Here is a 7,739-nt window from a genome sequence, read left to right on the forward strand (position 1 = left end):
CTAAAGCACTTTCCATAACACTTAGACTAAAACCCAAACTTCTTGCTCTGTAGGTCACATCTGATCCGACTCCTACCTCTGCCTCTGATCCCATCTCTTCTTCTCTTCACTTGCACAGCTCTTGCTAATGTTCCTTGGCCATAGAGCTTATGGCCATCACGTGCGCCCGGATCTTCACCTGGCCAGCTCCTTTCAGGTCTTGAAGTGTCATTCCCACCGGGATACTTCCTTGACCTTTATCTGAACTGCTCCCCACCCCCATTAAACCAGTATTAATATTTTCTTCTTCCTCTTCTTTAAAAAATTTTTTTATTTTTCTTTTTATTATTTATTTATTAATTTATTTGGCTGTACCAGTCTTAGTTGTGGCATGTGGGATCTTTAGTTGTAGCATGCAAACTTTTAGTTGGCGACACACAAGATCTAGTTCCCTGACCAGGGATCAAATCCAGGCCCCCTACATTGGGAGCATCGAGTCTTAGCCACTGGACCACCAGGGAAGTTCCAGTCTTATTTTCTTAACGCATATCACCATTTGATATTTATTTAGGTATACTGCCTCTCTCCTTTAGAATGCTGAAGTTCCATGTGGGTAGGACTTTTTCTATCTTGGTCACTATTTCATATCCCCAATGTCTAGAAAAGATGCCTGGCACATAGGCGTTCATTAAATATTTGTTTAATGAACAAATGAATGAAGAGATTTATGGACACTAGTTTTCTCACTGGGATAGTTGCAAGTTATAGAGATATTTATACTATATCTGCCAAACTTAAGCATTCAGTATTGGTCAGCTCCTTGGGGGCTTTGAACTCTGCTTTATTCCCTCTTGGAGAGAAATAGTGTTTATTGAAGGAGGATTCCCTAAAGGATGTGCCATCCATCCATTCCTCTGGGTTAATTCATTTATTCATTCACCCGATGTTTATCATTAAGAACCCGGTATGTGTTCTAGACAGCAGCGATAAAACAGTGAACAAAACAATCAAAAAGAAAAAAAAGAATCCTAGAGTTTACATTCTAGTCCATGAGGCACACACTAACCTCAATAGATAAATTATATCATATGGAAGGTGCTCTGTGGAGAAAATGCAAGGCAGGGAAAGAGGGAGTGGTGGGCAAGGCAGTTGCAATTTTAAATGAGATGGTCAAGAAGAGCCTCATTAAGCAAAACCTTGAAGTAGGCGAGAGAGAGCCATGTGGGTGGAAAAGACGGTGGGGAGAGGGAAGAAGTGAGGTGATTGTTTACAGGGTAGATTGGAGTAGCTGCAAGGAGGTCAGCATGCCTGGAGCAGAGTAAGTGAAGGGTTGGGGAGGAGGAGGTGAGGCAATCTGGAAATCACAGAGGCCATGCAGATCACCAGGAGAACTTAGGTTTTTATTCTGAGTGAGCTGGAAAGCCATTGGAGGATTTGAGCAGAGAAATAACCTGCTATGACTTATATCATGGCTATCATGGGGACTCTGTGTATTTGGAGAAAAGGGGGACAGTGTTGGAAGCAGAACATTTAGGAGGCTATTGAAGAACTTGCACAAGAGACAAAAGTTGCTTGGACAAGGGTAGTAGAGGTTAAGATGGTGAAAGGAAGATTCAGGATATGTTTCAAGGTAGAGTCAACAGGATTTACTAAGACGTGGGTGGGAGGGGAAAGCAATGAGAAAGGGAGAATATGAAACCAAGCTTACTAGGGGCAGTAATAGGATTGCTTAGCAGTATGGAAGGCCATTCTGATGTTTGAAATCATGATTTTAAAATGAAACCAGTCTGATAGAATGATTTTTCCAGGAACATCTAGCCGCTCCAGTGCAGGCAAAGAGTAAATGAATATTACGGTTTATCCAGAACTGGAGTTTTTCAAGGCAAGGTTGAGTGAAGGGAGTGATATTATAAAGACGGATTGTAGGATACAGTTCAGTCAAGGAAGAAGTGAAGCTCAGAGAGGGCTCATGAACAGTGAAACATTGGCAATGAAGATACTTGAGCAAGTCAGCTGGAGAAAAGAGGGTTTACATTTGAGATTTCAAATATAGTATAACTTCTATTAATGACGGGGTGGTAAGGTAGAGGGAAATGAGGTCTTTGGAAATGATGAGGTCAGAGACTCAGACACCAGAATGCTGATATCATCCAGGGTGGAGATGGCATTCAGAAGGAGAACAGAGCAGGTGGAGGTGTTGGGGGAGTGGCCCTCAGAAAGCGTGAAAGCTCCCACCCCTTCCCACATACCTTGCCCTGTGCGTTGCTTCTACCTGGCTGTTCCTGACTTATATCCTTTTATAATAAACTGATCTAGTGAGTAAGGTATTTCTCTGAGTTCTGTGCATTGCTTTAGCAAACCAGTCAAATCCAAAGAGGGGATCACTAAAACCTCCAATCTATTGTGGTCACTCAGAAACACAGATGATGACCTGGACTCGCAATGGGCATCTCAGGTGGTGAGGGGACAGTCTTGTGAGACTGAAGCCTTAATCTGTAAGATCTGATGCTATCTCCAAGTGGACAGTCTCAGACCTGAATTGAATTGTAGGACACCCAAATGGTGTTAGCATTGCTGGTTGGCAGGGAAACCCCTGGCTCCAGTTTAGGAACTGGATGCTCAGACCTTTAAGCAAGTTTTCTCCACACTTTATATTCCGGACTCTCTAAGCACCAAGAGTCTGGTTTCTCTCTCATGCTTTGTTTCTACAGAGTCTGGTTAGTAGGGGGAGTGGGCTTGACCCAATCTTCTTCGCTTCTCAAAAGCACACCTTTCAGAGAGCACATTAAGGATGGGCCTGTAGCACTAGGGATGAACTTCATCCTCCAATCCCCAAAGTTACTAAGAATTGATGAGAGAAGTCAGGACTGGTTAGATAGCCCTAATGCCATAGTTGGCTTGTGTTTTAAAATCTTTCACTGGGCTGGGTCTTTACTGCTGGGTGAGGGCTACTCTAGTTGCGGAGCTTGGGCTTCCCACTGTGGTGGCTTCGCTTGTTGTGGGGCACAGGCTCTAGGCATGTGGGCTTTGGTAGTTGCAGCATGCGGTCTCAGTAGTTGTGGGGCAGGGACTTAGTTCCCCCTACATCGTGTGGAATCTTTCCAGACTAGGAATTGAACCTGTGTCCCTGGCATTGGCAGGTGGATTCCTACTCACTGGACCACAGGGAAGTCCCAATAGTGTTTTGATTATGTAAATATTGCAAGGGAAAAACTAACTCAAGGTGAGCCAGAAGTTTTGTGATTGAAAGGTGATTCAGTAAGCTTTCTGTTTAGGAAAAGAACCAAGCCCAAGATTCCGGGAGCTTTCTGTGGTCTGGTGGGTCAAGAAGGTGTTCAAAGAGAAGGTTATCTAGGATTGAGGTAGTCAAGGTGGAAGGGTATATCTAAATAAAAGCACTGTGACCAAAATAAAGACAAGCTTGGGGCTTCACTGGTGGTCTAGTGGTTGAGAATCTGCCTGTCAATGCAGGGAACACGGGTTGATCCCTGGTCTGGGAAGATACCACATGCCTCTGGGCAACTAAGCCTATGCGCAACAACTACTGAAGCCCACATGCCCCAGAGCCTGTACTCAACAGAAGCCACTGCAGTGAGGAGCCCATGCACCACAACAAAGATTAGCCCCTGTTCAGTACAACCAGAGAAAGCCCACTCCGAGAAAGCCCAGCAACGAAGACCTAGCACAGCCAAAAATAAATCATCTGAAAAAAAAAGAGACAACATTCTGAGGATGAGAATCCCCCATGGGCAGTTGTAGACACAAATATTCTATAAGGGCAAGCAGAATCATTTTCTAGTGATATAGATGGGATATCCTACAGAAGAGAAAGGGAAAAGTGCCAAGAACTCAAGACAAAACAGCTTGTGGTGGTGGTACTCAGGGAAGGGTGAGAGGTGGGAAGAAAGGAACAGACCAAGGGCTATTCATCAGCGATTGCATTGAAAATTCATGCACATACAGGGAACTACATTCAATATCCTTGATAAACCACAATGGAAAAGAATATGAAAAATAATGTATGTATGTTTAACTGAATCACTTTGCTGTACAGTAGAAATTAATACATTATAAACCAACTATACTTCAATAAAACAATTTTTTAAAATGTGTACATGAAAAAAAAAAAAAAAATGTGTACATGGACCTCCAGATGGATTTTCTCTTATTTATGAACCACTCCAAGAATGCAGAGGGAACTGTCCCCTTAGGAGTGGACTTGAGATAAGAGAGCCCAGATCTGAATCCCTTTCCTTGAACAAGCAGACTCACTTATCTTCTGTTTCCTACCACAAAGGGCAGTCTGGTCACGTGTAAGAGATGGTTGCCCAAGGCCAGTCAGGCAAATTTTCTTCCCTAAAGGGACTTAAATCATTGTCAGTCTCCTTGTGGAAAAGTACAAGTTTTCCCCACAGATCATGAAGCAAATAACTAATTGATCTCTAGGGAACTTTCTTTCTCCCAGTAACTTGAAGCTTAATTGCAAGATCTTCACAGATCAATGGGGTCATCCTTAGATTCTAAAAATAAATTGGCTTCTTAAAGATACATGCATTGGAGCATTTTTGTATGAGTGTTAAGAAATCAAATAATACAACTGCCAATCTCTAAGCCAGAAAATTTGATTTAGAATAGTATGGAATCTTACCATTGTTATTACATAGACATGCCACCGACAACTACATTTCTCAAAGCCCTTTGCTTCTCACCCTCCATCCACCATCTGAATTCATATAGATCCCACTTCAAGGAATACGTGTGACACAGCATGTGCCAAGAGTGGACAAGTATCCTCGTTGCTAGAAGATAACTCCCATCTGGGGGCCCTTGTACTGAAGACTGCCTTATCTCTCCCAGCCACCTTTGCATAGCACAGAAGTGAGACAGCAGAGGCTCCCAGACGAAGTCTAAACCTTGCCCACATAGCTTAGTAAATATTTATTAAGTATGCAAGGTGATTTCCATGTGTTGACATCTACCATTTGAACTTAATGAGTCTGCATGGTATTTTTAAATTTTATTTATTTTTGGCTGTGCTGGGTCTTCCTTGCCGCCTGTGGGCTTTTCCCTAGTTGCGGAGTCGGGGCTACTCCCTAGTCGAGTGCAGGCTCCTCACTGCAGTGGCTTCTCTTGCTGTGGAGCACGGGCTCTAGGGTCCACAGGCTTCTACAGTTGCAGCACACAGGCTCAGACGTTGGGGCTCCCGGTCTCTAGAGCACAGGCTCTATAGTTGCTTAGTTGCTCTGTGGCATGTGGGATCTTCCTGGAGCAAGGATCAAACCCTTATCTCCTGCATTGGCAGGTGGATTCTTTACCACTGAGCCACCAGGGAAGCCCTTTCATAGTATTTTACTGCTATCCTCTTCTGCAGAAAAGGTAGTAAGGAAACCTTCTAGGCACCATTTGCATCAAGAACTTAAAACTGTTGGGTTTAGCAGATGCAAACTACTGCACAGAGAATGGATAAACAACAAGGTCCTACTGTACAGCACTGGGAACTACACTCAATATCCTGTAGTAAACCATAATGGAGAAGAATATGAAAAAGAATGTATATGTACATTCTTTTTCATATTCTTCTCCATTATATGTATATATGTATATATACGTATAACTGAATCACTCTGCCGTACAGCAGAAGTTAACACAACACTGGAAATCAACTACACTTCAATAAACTAAATTACAAAACTTTAAAACTGTTATCCCACTCCCAGCAATTTAGTCCAAGAAAATAAACACAAATGCCATGATATAGGCATAAAGATATTCATTGCAATATGTATAATTGTGAAAAAAAGAGCACACAAAATGATAAATAAAACAAATAGTTTAATTAAGGTATACCCACAATAGGGTATTATAAAACTATTAAAATGATTTTGTATGAGAAAGTGCTTAAGATATTAATAAAGTGAAATGCAGGATATAAAACTGTATACAATATTACCCCAATTTGGAAAAATATTGTACATTTAATATATTTGCAGACACAGAACAAGACTAGAAGACAATTGATCCACATGGAAGAAGTTTGATTTTTTTTCCTTCTTTATATTTTATGACTTCCAAAGTTTACTTTATCAGAGAATAATTTTAAGAACCAGAGGCTAAGAGAACCAATATTTGAAATACCCAGCATGTGGAAGGCACTGAGCTAGGAATCTGACCAATTATCTAAGCTCCACAGCAGTCAGGAGAGGCCAGGTAGCCCTAGTGGTCAAGGACCCGCCTGTCAATGCAGGAGACACGAGAGATGTGGGTTCGATCCTTGGGTCAGGAAGATCCCCTGGAGACGGAAATGGCAACCCACTCCAGTATCCTTGTCTGGGAAATCCCATGGACAGGTGCTGCAGTCTATGGGGTTGCAAAGAGTCAGACACGACTGAGCACACACACAAGCATCTCAATGCCTGGTTTACAGATGAGAAACTGAGGCTCTGCTACGGAAGCCTGGGATCTCTATTTGCCCAGGCCTTGGACTCATGCCCAGGACAGTGCCCATGTCCCCTGCTGCCCCACATGCCTCACCAGTATGGTTCCTAGTAGGCCCACAGGAGGGTTGCAGTGAAGGTCACTGACAAAACAGAACTGTACACAGCTTGCCCTAGAGAAAGGCCTTATTTTGCTTTCTAAACTCTTCATATCTTCCTCCAGAAGTAGACAATTTCCTCCTCCCTGGAAAAGAAACACAGGCCTCTTCACTGGGAAGGTTTGAGCTCCACTGTGAAACAGTTTTTATCCATGTGTCCAGCTCCACATGCCTGTGCCCTCTGAGACCATGGTATCGGCTCTCATGCTTACTGGTTTGGCATTTTGTCAGGCTGTGAGCAGAAGGACAGGGAAGAATGTCACACCCCCACCCCTCCACCAGCTGGCTTCTTGGTCTCTGCCCTGGATACTAAAACCAACAGGCTGTGTCCTCTGGCTATCAACCTGAGGACAAGGGAGGAGAGAGAGAGTGGAAGGGGGCACAGCAAATATCCCAGCTATGTGACCAATCAGGACTACCTGGCAGCATATTTGATCTTCTGTAACCTTATTTTGCCAGACAATCGGGGCCTCCAGGCGGCTGGGAGGCCCATTCTAACCCTTAGCCTAACTGTCAGCTGAGTTCCAGGTACTGCCTTGGTGAGGGGCGTCCAGTCCCCTCAGCTGGCTCTCTTCCAGGTAGGTCCCCAGGGACACTAACTGCAAACTCTCACAGAGGAGAGGTGGAATTTTTCTCCACTTTTCTAAGGACATTCATCACTTCCTGTTCCCTCCCTGAGGCAGAGACAGGAAGTGACTTAGATGGGGTCAGTGACATTCAGGACTGGAGCATGCTGCCTGGGTCACCACTCTATCTTCCTGCACTACAGTTTAAGAATTAAAGAACAGAACTACCTAGGGGCTTTTATCTAGGAAGGGACAGAAGGGGACATGGGGAATGACACATGACATGCAAAACAGGGGGAATAAACTGGTCCTTTCTGAAAAGACCATCTCTCTCTGCAGTCACAAAAGAGGACTACATGTTCAAAAAGGTTACAGAAATACTGGGTTAAACAAACTTTAAAAGTTCCTATAGGACTTCTCAGAACCTTTAAGTGCTCACAAATACTGTAAAGGTATTATAATGGAAAGTGTTTCTTAAACACCAGCCAATTAGGGAACCAAGGATTCCATAAGCACCAGGAGTCCAATGAACACACCTTGAGAGGTGTTGTTACAGGGTGGGCCTGTAACACAGAAGAGGCCCCAAATAAGCCATCTGCCAC

The sequence above is a fragment of the Oryx dammah genome, unplaced genomic scaffold (genome assembly GCF_014754425.2).
Source record: "Oryx dammah isolate SB20612 unplaced genomic scaffold, SCBI_Odam_1.1 HiC_scaffold_28, whole genome shotgun sequence".
Lineage (NCBI taxonomy): Eukaryota > Metazoa > Chordata > Mammalia > Artiodactyla > Bovidae > Oryx > Oryx dammah.